This window comes from Phyllobates terribilis, unplaced genomic scaffold, assembly GCF_046119375.1.
Source record: "Phyllobates terribilis strain yellow unplaced genomic scaffold, ASM4611937v1 Scaffold_4__5_contigs__length_816908805, whole genome shotgun sequence".
In the NCBI taxonomy this organism is placed as follows: domain Eukaryota; kingdom Metazoa; phylum Chordata; class Amphibia; order Anura; family Dendrobatidae; genus Phyllobates; species Phyllobates terribilis.
In genome coordinates, this window is record NW_027362764.1 from 76,964,998 (window position 1) to 76,977,311 (window position 12,314).

Sequence of the window (12,314 nt, forward strand, 5' to 3'; positions counted from 1 at the left end):
CACTCCCTGTAATCTATTTCTACTGCTGGAAATGGAATACACTTGACAACAGGCAGTGGGGAATACAGAGAGACACCGAGTGGCGGCACTTTGGGGTATTTTTTTCATCGTTGAGATATAATTTTTAAAGCTTTACCATATGTATCTGATTTTTTTACTTGATTTAAATTCCACTGTTCTCGTGAATCTTTTGTATTCCTGCTCCTCTCCATTCCTGAGATATGCCCTCATCTTCCCAGTATATAAATCTAATCTTTTTAACCAACTGGGCGTGTCCCTCAAGAAGACACCCATAGAGAAGAGTTGATGACCCCGCCCACTTGGTTATAAAGACTAGATTTACATATAGAGAAGACAGGGTGGTGTCTCATGAATAGGGAGGAGCGGAACAGGAAAAATGACTCCGGATTCCGGAGAACAGCGGCATTTACACCCGGTAAATAAATGACATATTCATGGCAGTCGATGGGTCGTCTTTACATAGAGCGCTGTTCAGATTGTGTATTTATCACGTTATCTGTCAGGTGGGATCAGGGTGTCTGACAGTGCGGGGACCATAGATTTTATCCCCATGTTCAGTAACGCAGCCTGATGACCCTTTTTACTTTTTTCCTCTGCCAAACACAATGTCTCCGCGTCCGGCTCTGTGATTATAATGCGTCTTGTCGGCTCCGGCTCCGTCGCTGCAGTGACTTTGACTTTTCCCCTTGCCTCTCATCCCAGTATCACAACGCATTTTACTCAGAGGCAAAGTTTCTAAAGCAAAACGCCAGAGCGGCTTCCAGTGCAGGCGACCGTCTACGTTTTGATATTTGCTGCTGTGTTTTATTCCTTTTTGGCTAGGGGGGAAAAAAAAAACCAAAACATTATTTTTGAAGAGGGTGCGCGCGTCGATCGCTGGATGGACGGACCCTCGAAATCTGAGGCTCTCGGGATTTGTTTTTCTCGTCATTGAGAAGGTTACTCTGACACGAGTGATGTTGTATTTAGAAACGTCACGTGTTTCCTTCCTTCCCGGGGGGGGCTCAGTCCCAACGTTCCCCTTTAATCTGTGCGATCTGGAAAGGAGAGAGTTAAAGTGACATTGTAATGAGGAATCCTGCCCTGCAGCAGGCAGTGACTGCGAGAATCAGGGATGGCTGCAGTTCTGCACTTAGGATCTAGCCTTTCGCAGCGAGCTGCTCCTAGGCGGCTGGATGTACGGTAGACGGAGGGAATCGCAGTATCCGGAGGGCTCTCGTATTAGAGTGGTCTCGATCTCAGAGTAGCTGTGCGCTCCCCGGTCTGAGATCAGGGTGACATGCAAGGTAAGTCCGCTGCACGCATCGCCGTATACACAGTACCTGTAGCAGCTGCCGTCCACCCCGGTGATGCCGGCTGTCAGTCTAATGCTCCACTACCTGCGCGATTCACTTGGCAGAAACGTCTTTAAATCTTTAGATGAAGCGGAGCTGAATGCGTCATTTAACTCGTAACAGCATCTTTTGTGCAATAGGTTAACTTTCCAAGTAAAAAAAAACAACGCAGTGGGTATGCTTGCAGTCCTATGCAAATCCACTCAGACCATGTTGCGATGTGCATTCATTCTATGAAAAATATATCTGCAGTCCTATGTAAATCCACCTAGACCATATTACAATGAATATTCATTCTATGTAAAAAAAAATAATAATGCAATTGAGATATCCGCAGTCCTATGTAAATTTACTGGGGGGGAAAAACTGCATTATTTTTTCAGAACAAATTTTTTATAGAATTTTTTGTCAGTGAGTTTACAAGTATGTTAATTTCCTTATCTTTATATGATGAGTCTTCATCACCATGCGGTCTATGTGGATTTACATAGGGCTGCAAGCATAGATATTTTCATTGTAAAGAAAAAGGCTTGCTCTATCAAGATAATGCGAAGAAAATATCTGTGATTGCAGTCCTATGTAAATCCACATAGACCACATTATGATGAAGATGCATCACGTAAAGACAATGCAATGAACACAGTGAATCTTCATCGTAATTGTAGTCTATGTGCATTTGCATGGGACTGCAAACATAAATATTTTCTTTGTAAACAAAGAGGCTTCTAATATTAAGATGCAAAAAGAAAATATATGTGTACAGTCCTATGCAAATCCACATAGACAATATTATGATGAAGATTCATCACGTAAGGACGATGCAATGAACATACTTGGTCTGATCTTTATGTGATGAATCTTCATCATAATTGTGGTCTATGTGGATTTGCATGGGACTGCAAGCATATATTTTCTTTGTAAAGAAAAAGGCTTTCTCTATAAAGATAATGCAAAAGAAAATCTATCTGCTAGCAGTCCTATGTAAACCCACATAGATAACATTGCCACGAATGTTAATTCTATAAAAATGATGCAATGGAGATACCTGCAGTCCTATGTAAATCAATTGGCAGAACATTGCATTAACTTTATATAGCGGGCATTTTTTACTGTGTTTTCTCAGTGGATTTACCTAGGGCTGCAAGTGTGTTCAATGCATTATATTTGGACAACTCTCCATTGTATCCATATGGGAGCAAAAATCGCCTGGTTTTGTTTTCTATGATCTTTATATATTAAATCTTCATCATAATGTGGTCTATATGGATTTACATAGGACTGCGAGCATAGCTATTTTCTATAAAGTTAATGCAAAGAAAATATCTCTGCTTGCAGTCCTATGCATGTCCATTATAGACCATGTAAATTCAATGAAAGCATTATTGCATTCTTTTTAGAACAAGCCTTTTTAGAATGTTTTGTCAGTGGGTTTACATAGGGCTGCACGGATGTTCATTGCTTTATCGTCACATGATGAATCTTCATCGTCATGTGGCTATGTGAATTTACTTAAGACTGCAAGAATAGATATTTTCTTTGTTAAAAAAAGGCTTGTATAAAGATAAAGCAAAGAAAATATATCTGCTTGCAGTCCTATGTAAACCCACATAGACCTTGCTATGATGATGATTCAAAATATATAAAGATAATGTAATTAACATACTTAGTCTTATGTATATAATGAATCTTCATCCTAATGTGGCCGATGTGGCCTTACATAGGACTGCAAGCATAGATATTTGCTTTTATAGAACAAGCTTTTTTTTAACAAAGTAAGCAAATATATCTTCTTGCAGTCCTATGTAAATGTACATAAACCACACAATGAGGAATATTAATCACATACATATAATGCAATTAATACTTAAATCTTAATGCAATTAATCTTTATATAATGAATTTTCATCCTAATGTGGCCTATGTGGATTTACATAGGACTGCAAGCAGATACTTTTTTCGTTGCATTATCTTTATATAATGAGCATTTTTTTTACAAAGAAAATATCTCTGCTTGCAGTCCACATTATGATGCAGATTCATTATATAAAGACAAAGCAATGAACATACTCGCAGTCCTATGTAAATCTACATAGGTCATATTATGATGAAGATTCATGATGCAATTGACATACTTGCAGTCCTATGTAAAATCCAATATCAAACCATTGTTAAAAAAGGCTCATATAAAGCTAACGCAAATAAAACATCAGCAGTCCTATTCAAATTCACATCTGCTGTGATGAAGATTCATTATATAAATATGCAATATTGCAATATCCAAGGCATGGAAGTGCATGCAGTCCTATGCAAAGCCAAAAAGATTCCTTCCTGCATTAGAATAAGTTGCCACGTAAAAATAATGCAGGTGCGTAGCCTGCAGCCCTGTGTAAATCCACATACTGTGATCAGGATTTATTATATAAAAGTAATGCAGCAGACATACCTGCAGTCCTATGTAAATGTATTCCTATAACATTGCAAAAAAGACTCATTATAGAAAGACGATGCACAGGCAATGCCCGCAGTCCAATGTAAAGCCACACACAGCAAACAGTGACGAAGCTTCATTATATAAATATGCAATAATGAAATCTCCAACGCAGTGAAGATACCTGCAGTCCTATGTAAATCCACTGATAAAACATTGTAAAAAAGGCTCATTATGTAAAGATAATGCAACGGAAATACCTACAGTCGGGTCTAACTGCACATATACTGTGATTTAGATTCATTATATACACAATGGAATGGAGATACTGACAGTCCCATGTAAACCCATAGGTAACACATTGTGGCAAAGACATATAGATATAATGCAAATAGGATACCTGCAGTCCTGTGTAAAGTTACTTATAGCACATTGTGCTGAAGATTCTTTATAAAGATTGTAATGCAATGGGGAATGTACAGTCCTATGTAAATCCACAGATGACATATAGAATCTTCATTATAGTATGTAAAGAATGTAGTGAGCATGAGTGCAGTCCTATGTAACAGCAAAAAATAACAGTCTTCGGAAGACTAATTGTATGTGAGATTAGTGCAAATATCTATCTGCAAATCCCATCATTTTATAGTTGCTTAGGATGCTGGGACTTGTAGTTCAGCAACAAGTGAATTTGATATATATATTTTTCAGAGTAGTTATTTGCTGAAACAGATACAATCTAGTGTGTAACAAGTGTGTGTTCTAGGTATGAGAGGGTTGGTATGGGGAAAGTACACTCCGTAGATACACAGATATAGAAGAGCTGTTTAATTGGACCTGTCACTTACCATAAATATGGAACTTTTTTTTACCTTATGTAAATGCCGCTGTTCTCCTGAATCCGACGATGTCTTTCTTTTGTTCTTGCTCCTCTTCGTTCCTGAGATATGGCCCCATCTTCACTGTAAAGAAATGTAGTTTTTTTCTAGCCAACTGGACGTGGTCATCAAGGATACGCCCACGAAGAACGTAAGATCATGCCCACTTGACTAGCAAGAATAAATTCATACACAGGGAAGAAAGGGCTATATCTCAGGAACGGAGAGGCGCATGGACAAAAGAAAAACATCGCCGGATTCAGGAGAACGGCGGCATTTACACCGGGTTAAAAAAAAAAAAAATTATGGAAAGTGAATGTGCCATCGATTACATTTCAGCTTTTGTTTCTTTCAAGAGAGCGTTGGCTGGAGGGCAAACCTTTATCTGTTGTGTTATGTGACTGCACTAGTGATCCCAGCAATCCATGTCACCTACCATAAAATATTGTTATAAAGTTATTCCTAATAAATGTCACTTTTTATAACTTTTTGCTCCCAGGCTGCCACAATGCCCTGAATTAAATCTAAACTTTAATATTAGTGGCTACAAAGGAGAGGGGAGGCGAGCAGGGGCCATGCATGTCTGGGAAGCCTGGCGACTCTATGACAAAGTTGTCACACCAGTTTAATCAGATAATTTAATGAAGGTTCAATATGATTGCAAAAGTATAGATCAAATCGAGGCAGCAGAGTTTATTTTTTTCACACTGCTCGATTTTGCGGTATCAGGATCTGAATTTCACTATGTGCTGCAGCTAAACATTCTGCTTTGTTTATAAGATGGGAAAAAAGTTTTCCGCCGTATAAAGCAAAGGCACAACCCTATGAAGTTAAAGTAGTGCAGCTCATGGGCCCTAATGCAAAATCTCCAACTGTTGCAAGTCTTTAATTGTGTTGGTCTTCAGTGGGCTAAATGGACCTTTTGGGGCCCCCTTGGCTCCTGGGCCTAGGTCCAACTGCAACCCCTTTACTCATCCCTGCATAGAAGAAAACTTAGAAGGGGAGGCAATTCTAAACTAACCCTGTGCCCAAGCTTGGACTGGCCCATAGGAGAACAGGAAAATTCTCTGGCAGGCCGCTCCCGTGAAGGAGTGCTGAAGAATATTGCACTTGATTCACTATTTGCAGAGAAAGTATCATCTAATCATTCATTAAACAAGCTAGGCAAATTAATATTGCATAGAAGTAATAGTTAATTTACGTACTAGGGTCAGGTCTTTTTTTTTTGTATGCAGTTGAACAGTGGGGCCCCAAGAGTCATTGTTATTAGTGGTCCTTTCCAACCCAGTCCCACATTGCCTGTGTCCACCTCTTAGTTTTCCATGCATGTTAACTCTCCCAGCACTGCTGTGCACGGGGGAAACCGTAAAGGGGACCCATCTCTAAAGCCGATCACTGAGGGTCCCTGAGGTCGGACCCCCTACAGATCAGAAAGTTATGTCATATGCCAGCAATATGGATTATGGAAGACATCATACTATTAGCCGGCGGACATTTGTGGCAAATTTGCACCTTTTTTGGCTTTGGTATTAGGCATCGCGTGCGTTTTTCAAAACTGGCAAAAAGTTGCAATTTATTATTAAAATATCATTTTCATCTTTGTAAACCAGACAACAGGCACAAAGCTTATAATACATCGCCCCAAATTTCTTTTGGTTGGCTTACTTTATTTAGACTGGTATTTTGTGCCAAAATTGTGGTGCCGCCCCCTATATTTTGGTCTATGTTAGGACATCACTTAGCCACATGTGATTTTCTAGACACTTTTTCAGTTTTTAAGTGTTTTAATGAGTTGCAAAAAAAGTATTTAAAATATGTAATAATGTGGCAAATGTATCAACACTGTGTAAGAGCCCGGCTTTTATTTCCTATTGTGCAGTGATTAGTAGTTTGCATCAAGAACGTTTTTCTTTTAGACTGTAATCTATGTTCTTTAGTTTTGTGGTGTAATCTGGTGTACCCTGGGACACGTAGCCTAAAAAATCATCCCCATTGTTCCCAACTGGGCTCCATGTTCTCCATAGTGTATAGTCTACCTCTGCGACCTATTGGTTGCCACTTTAAACTTCCATCCTGATTGGGGATGGTAATGACAATGGAAACGTTTCCTACTTGTTTTCCTGCTAATTAGCAGAATGTGTATATCTTGACACAGTTGAAAGCACCAACCATACAAAAGCCTAGTTTCAATGCAAAGGAACCTTCAGATATTCAGCCCTCCTTTATCCTCATGCTACCTATGGTGTCATCTGCAGAGAGGATTTTATCACAGCAGCAGCTATCTATGGTGTGGGTTGCAGAGAGGATTTTATCACAGCAGCAGCTACCTATGGTGTGGGTTGCAGAGAGGATTTTATCACAGCAGCAGCTACCTATGGTGTCAGTTGCAGAGATGATTTTATCACAGCAGCAGCTACCTATGGTGTGGGTTGCAGAGAGGATTTTATCACAGCCGCAGCTACCTATGGTGTCAGTTGCAGAGATGATTTTATCACAGCAGCAGCTACCTATGGTGTCAGTTGCAGAAAAGATTTTATCACAGCCGCAGCTACCTATGGTATCAGTTGTAGTGATGATTTTATCACAGCTGCAGCTACCTATGGTGTCTGTTGCAGAAAAGATTTTATCGCAGCAGCAGCTACCTATGGTGTCAGTTACAGAGAGGATTTTATCACAGCAGCAGCTACCTATGGTATCAGTTGCAGAAAAGATTTTATCACAGCAGCAGCTACCTATGGTGTGGGTTGCAGAGATGATTTTATCACAGCTGCAGCTACCTATGGTGTCAGTTACAGAGAGGATTTTATCACAGCAGCAGCTACCTATGGTATCAGTTGCAGAAAAGATTTTATCACAGCAGCAGCTACCTATGGTATCAGTTGCAGAGAGGATTTTATCACAGCAGCAGCTACCTATGGTGTGGGTTGCAGAGATGATTTTATCACAGCTGCAGCTACCTATGGTGTCAGTTGCAGAGAGGATTTTATCACAGCAGCAGCTACCTATGGTGTCAGTTGCAGAGATGATTTTATCACAGCAGCAGCTACCTATGGTGTCAGTTGCAGTGATGATTTTATCACAGCTGCAGCTACCTATGGTGTCTGTTGCAGAAAAGATTTTATCGCAGCAGCAGCTACCTATGGTGTCAGTTACAGAGAGGATTTTATCACAGCAGCAGCTACCTATGGTGTCAGTTGCAGAAAAGATTTTATCACAGCAGCAGCTACCTATGGTGTGGGTTGCAGAAAAGATTTTATCACAGCAGCAGCTACCTATGGTGTCGGTTACAGAGAGAGTTTTATCACAGCAGCAGCTACCTATTGTGTCAGTTGCAGAGAGGATTTTATCACAGCAGCAGCTACCTATGGTGTCAGTTACAGAGAGTTTTTTATCACAGCAGCAGTAAAGTGAGGTGGCACTGCTGCTGCAGAAATAGTTGTAATCCCTCTGCCTGTTGGCCTCAGATTGGGTTCAGATTAATTTATGAAAAATCATTTGTATGATGTTTGCTATGTCCCTTTTTACATCTGTATGCCCGTTTTTACATCTACTGTTAAAATAACTATACAGACATTATCACTGTTCCCATTGGGGCTCACAATCTTGATTCCCTATAAGGCTTTGGAGTGTGGGATAAGTCAAATACTAAAGGAACACAGTCTGTATAGCATTTTAGGGGCAGCACGGTGGCTCAGTGATTAGCTCTGTTGCATTGCAGCACTGGGATCCTGGGTACAAATTCTACCAAGGACAACATCTGCAAGGAGTTTGTATGTTCTCCCCGTGTTTGTGTGGGTTTCCTCCGGGTTCTCCGGTTTCCTCCCAGACGTCAAAGACATACTGATAGGGAATCTAAATTGTGAGCCCCAATGGGGACAGTGATGACAAGATCAGCAAAGTGCTGCGGAATATGATGGTGTTATATAACTGGGTAAACTAAATATTGTATAATTATAAATCATGTGCCTACTACCAATATTATATTAGAATGACAAATAATTGCAAAACTTTTTTCATAGCCCACGGCTTGCATTATATCTAGTTCTGTACAAGCTAAAAAAAATGTTACAGCTTTGTGAGATCTTTCCATTGCAAAGGATTCAGATTAGAAAATACCTCTGTGAGGCAATGGCCTTAACGGCGCGACATTCCACAGTCCCGCAGCACAAAGAGGGCTTTCATTCAGTCAATTAGAGCAGCCGACCTGAGGGTTATGTTTTTCTACAAACCTGTGTTAATCACACGGAGCGGCTTACTTCCTTGTGGCCTAGGAACAGTCAGGGAATACAGGATAATGCCAAGCACAAAGCGAGGCGACTCGTATGGATGTATCAGACGGCGGGGAAACGCTGTATGCAGTTGGTTTGGCCACTTCCACCGTCGGGCCTTCGGGATGTGGATACGGCCGGGGACCGGCAGAGTTTACGACAATACATCATCACTCATTGGGTTTTTAATTCATCTTTGAAAATTCATATCGCGAGAAGGAAGCGGAATGGAGTAATGATTGTCAGCTCGATCTGTTGATTAATCACCTGAACACAGAAGCTGATGAACGGAGACATTTTATATTTATTTTTAAATGCTATGCGGGACAAGGTAATTTCCTATCACAAAAGGAGCGAGCATTGTATATAATATCATTACTGTCGTCATAAAGAATAGACACGTGGAGCGGAGCTACAAAGAGAATGTATTCATTATCGATGTCACCTGCCCTAATGGAGCCAGCCATCTGCATCCTTACCTATAGACTCAGAAGACGGCTTGGAGATCTGGAGATTGTTTTTGGGTGGCAAGTCTTCTCCATATGGTGCCATATTGTCACGCAAGTGTGGGAGGGACTAAGTGCAACACAAAGGGTAGAGGGGAAGGAAGCCCAAACACTAGGGAAAGGGGGAGTGGAGACCGCTAGGCAGATCTAATATCACCCTGCCTACCCTACCGTCCCTATATTGGTTCCACACCAATCGCCAAGCAGAACCCTAAATCCTGTATATCCTTAGAGTCTGGCCCTAGATAGGGAGGGGGAGGGGTGAGCACTGGTCAGACCCCACTACAAACTAAAGACAACAAGGTAGACAAACAAAGGGAATTAACTTAGCTTGAGCAAACACCAGAGGAGAAACGCCAACTGTCCTCCAAGGGCACCAGAGAAGAAGCCAGCCAACAGCTAGTGCTCCAAGTATGCATAGAAGTATCACCGGCGCTCTCCTGCAGAAAACTGAGGGTTTTTAACTCCCATGCAAGGGTGTGTCAATTAACAGCAGGAGGGAGGTAGCCGCTGTGTCCTAACGGCAGAAGTATTAAGAAGGTGTCTGCAATGCAAGGCGCAAAGATTTTCTACAGTCAGATCCAGAGCGACTGTCTAACATCTGACACACCCGTGACACATAATGTCAAGGACTCCAGTCCATGGTGACTTCATAACCAATGTAAACCACATCGCCTCGTGGCCAGTCAATAATCGAAGGTTTTCCCGAAGCTAGAAGCTTCTGAAATTTTTGACCGTGCTACTCTTTTGGCCTGACAGACTTTTTGGAACATGCTTGGGATGGGAGTTTCTCTTCAGTGGTTTATGACAGAGGAGAATTGACCTCTGAGGGCACTATTTTAGTGGTTTATATTCAATTCTTGCCCATCATACGACGTTGGAGGGAGGTTGTCTAAACTAGAGGTTACAGCATTTATAGAAACCATTCATGATAGTTCTTTAGATTTGATGAATGCGTTAGGGAATAAAGGTAGTCATCCATGACAACCCACCAAACCGATTTCAGTAGGACCAGACGGCTAAATTGTGTGCAGGCGCATGGGAGAGCCTCAACTCTTTTTCAATACCAGGTGTCGGCAGCAGAGGGTTGGGCTTGTTGAATTTAGTTATGCTCCATCCTTTTTGTTCTCAAGTGAGATTCAGCATTGTGTATGGGGATTGAGAGGTGTGGCTGAGCAAACGGTTTATATAGCTATCAGCCAACAACCATCTATACAAACCACCCATACACTCTAGGTAACACATGTGGACAGTGTAGAGAGGAAAGAAAGATACCACGGTAGAGGATTATCTCATTTGAGAACAAAAGGATCAAGTATGTTGATATTGAGGAACCTAATCCTTAATTTTGGTAGGATTGGGCATTTATCTAATGTGTATGAGGTCTCTACACTTTCCTCCAAAGGCAGTTGTCAGGGAAAAGTGTAGACACTAGTGTTGAGCGAGTATGTTCTGTTCGAGTATGCTCGGGCCGAGCTCCGAGTATTTATAGCTGCTCGGTGATATGGTTGAATCGCTCCCGTGTGCATGATTTGCAACTGTTTGACAGTTTTATTACATGTGAGGAATGTCTATTTCTTACACATTACTCACATGTAATAAAGCTGCCAAACAGTTGCAAATCATGCACACGGGAGTGATTTAACCTTATCACCGAGCAGCTGTAAATACTCAGAGCTCGGCCTGAGCATACTCGGACAGAACATACTCACTCAACACTAGTAGACACCTATTGCACATCATAGAGATGTTTTTTTGCTGCCAAAATCATGGGTTTGGTCAACAATCTAATGTGTCACAGTGTCTGTCTTTGCTCTTTCATTCCTTAACACATTGTAATGCTGTCACCATCCATCATTAGTGCTGATGAATGTGTCAAAGGAAGAATGGAAATGATGTAGAGCCCAAACAGTTTTAGGAGCCAGCACCATAAGGGGATCCCATTTTGATTATTACTAGGAGGCCCCTGATGCTTTTGGTGTTTCTACCCAGGACTATCGTTTTCCATTTTAAGCTCTTTCCATGGCGCAGGCTAGGGGCTATTCCACAACCTTTTGGTTGCTCCCAGTGAAGTTTCTTCAGAGATTCTCACCATCCATTTAAAATATTGATGGCCTCCACCAAGATTGGGCAGCCTGTTTTTGATGGATCAGAAATCTTCACATCACGCGCTGTGGGGGTTATCTGGTGCAGACGGTGAGACCAAGTGGCCATATGACTGCAAAGATGTGATATGCATACTCCCAGTCACATTCAAACTAGACGTACGCGGCCTTGTTCAATACAAGTGGCCACACGTGTCTAGTCGAAATGTGGCTGGGAGTATTCAAATTGTATACTTGCTGTCGCATGATTGCTTGGTCTCGTTGCTGGCACTGGAGAATCCTCGCATCGTGCAAGTGGCTGCAGGCTTTTGTGATAAACCTGGACAACCCCTTTAATCTAGAGTCAAACCCGCAGATTAATATATCAATAGATAAAAGCCTCTTGGAAATAATTGCTGTTTGGGCCATAAGTCAAGCGTTAGGGGCTGCTCACTCTAGCAGGCTAGTGTTAATCATAGATGGTGGTTCTTGGAATAGCAGCAGAGAACTTGCGCAGCCACAGAGTCTCCGAGGTCTCGGCTTCGGCGGTTGGTTAAATGTTTAAGTCTAAATATAGACCTGAAATATCTTTGTCAGAATGAGCCACTTTACCACATAAACATTTCTAAATTGTATCCCTCCTCGGCCGGCATCTTTCAATGTCTCTGACACCCTCCGCTCTGTGGTTGTCACTTCACTTCATTTATCAGGAGCCTTGATCCCTCCAGGTTGTTTACTGTGATAATCCTTAAAGTATCGACCAGAGCTTCTTCACAATTACCCTGGCCATAAGGA

General features: G+C 41.5%; 1 protein-coding gene across 13 annotated transcripts in view; it reads left to right on the plus strand.

The window, feature by feature from the left end:
- Window positions 1-12,314, plus strand: part of KIAA1217 (KIAA1217 ortholog) — a 456,094-nt gene that overhangs the window by 356,523 nt on the left and 87,257 nt on the right. The window contains exon 1 of one of the 13 annotated variants that reach the window (XM_073677516.1): window positions 1,077-1,307. The exons of the other annotated variants lie outside the window; for them this stretch is intronic. The gene's annotated coding sequence lies outside the window, so the exon portion shown is untranslated. Of the gene's footprint in view, window positions 1-1,076; window positions 1,308-12,314 lie in introns of those variants that run through there. 13 annotated transcript variants of the gene reach the window in all.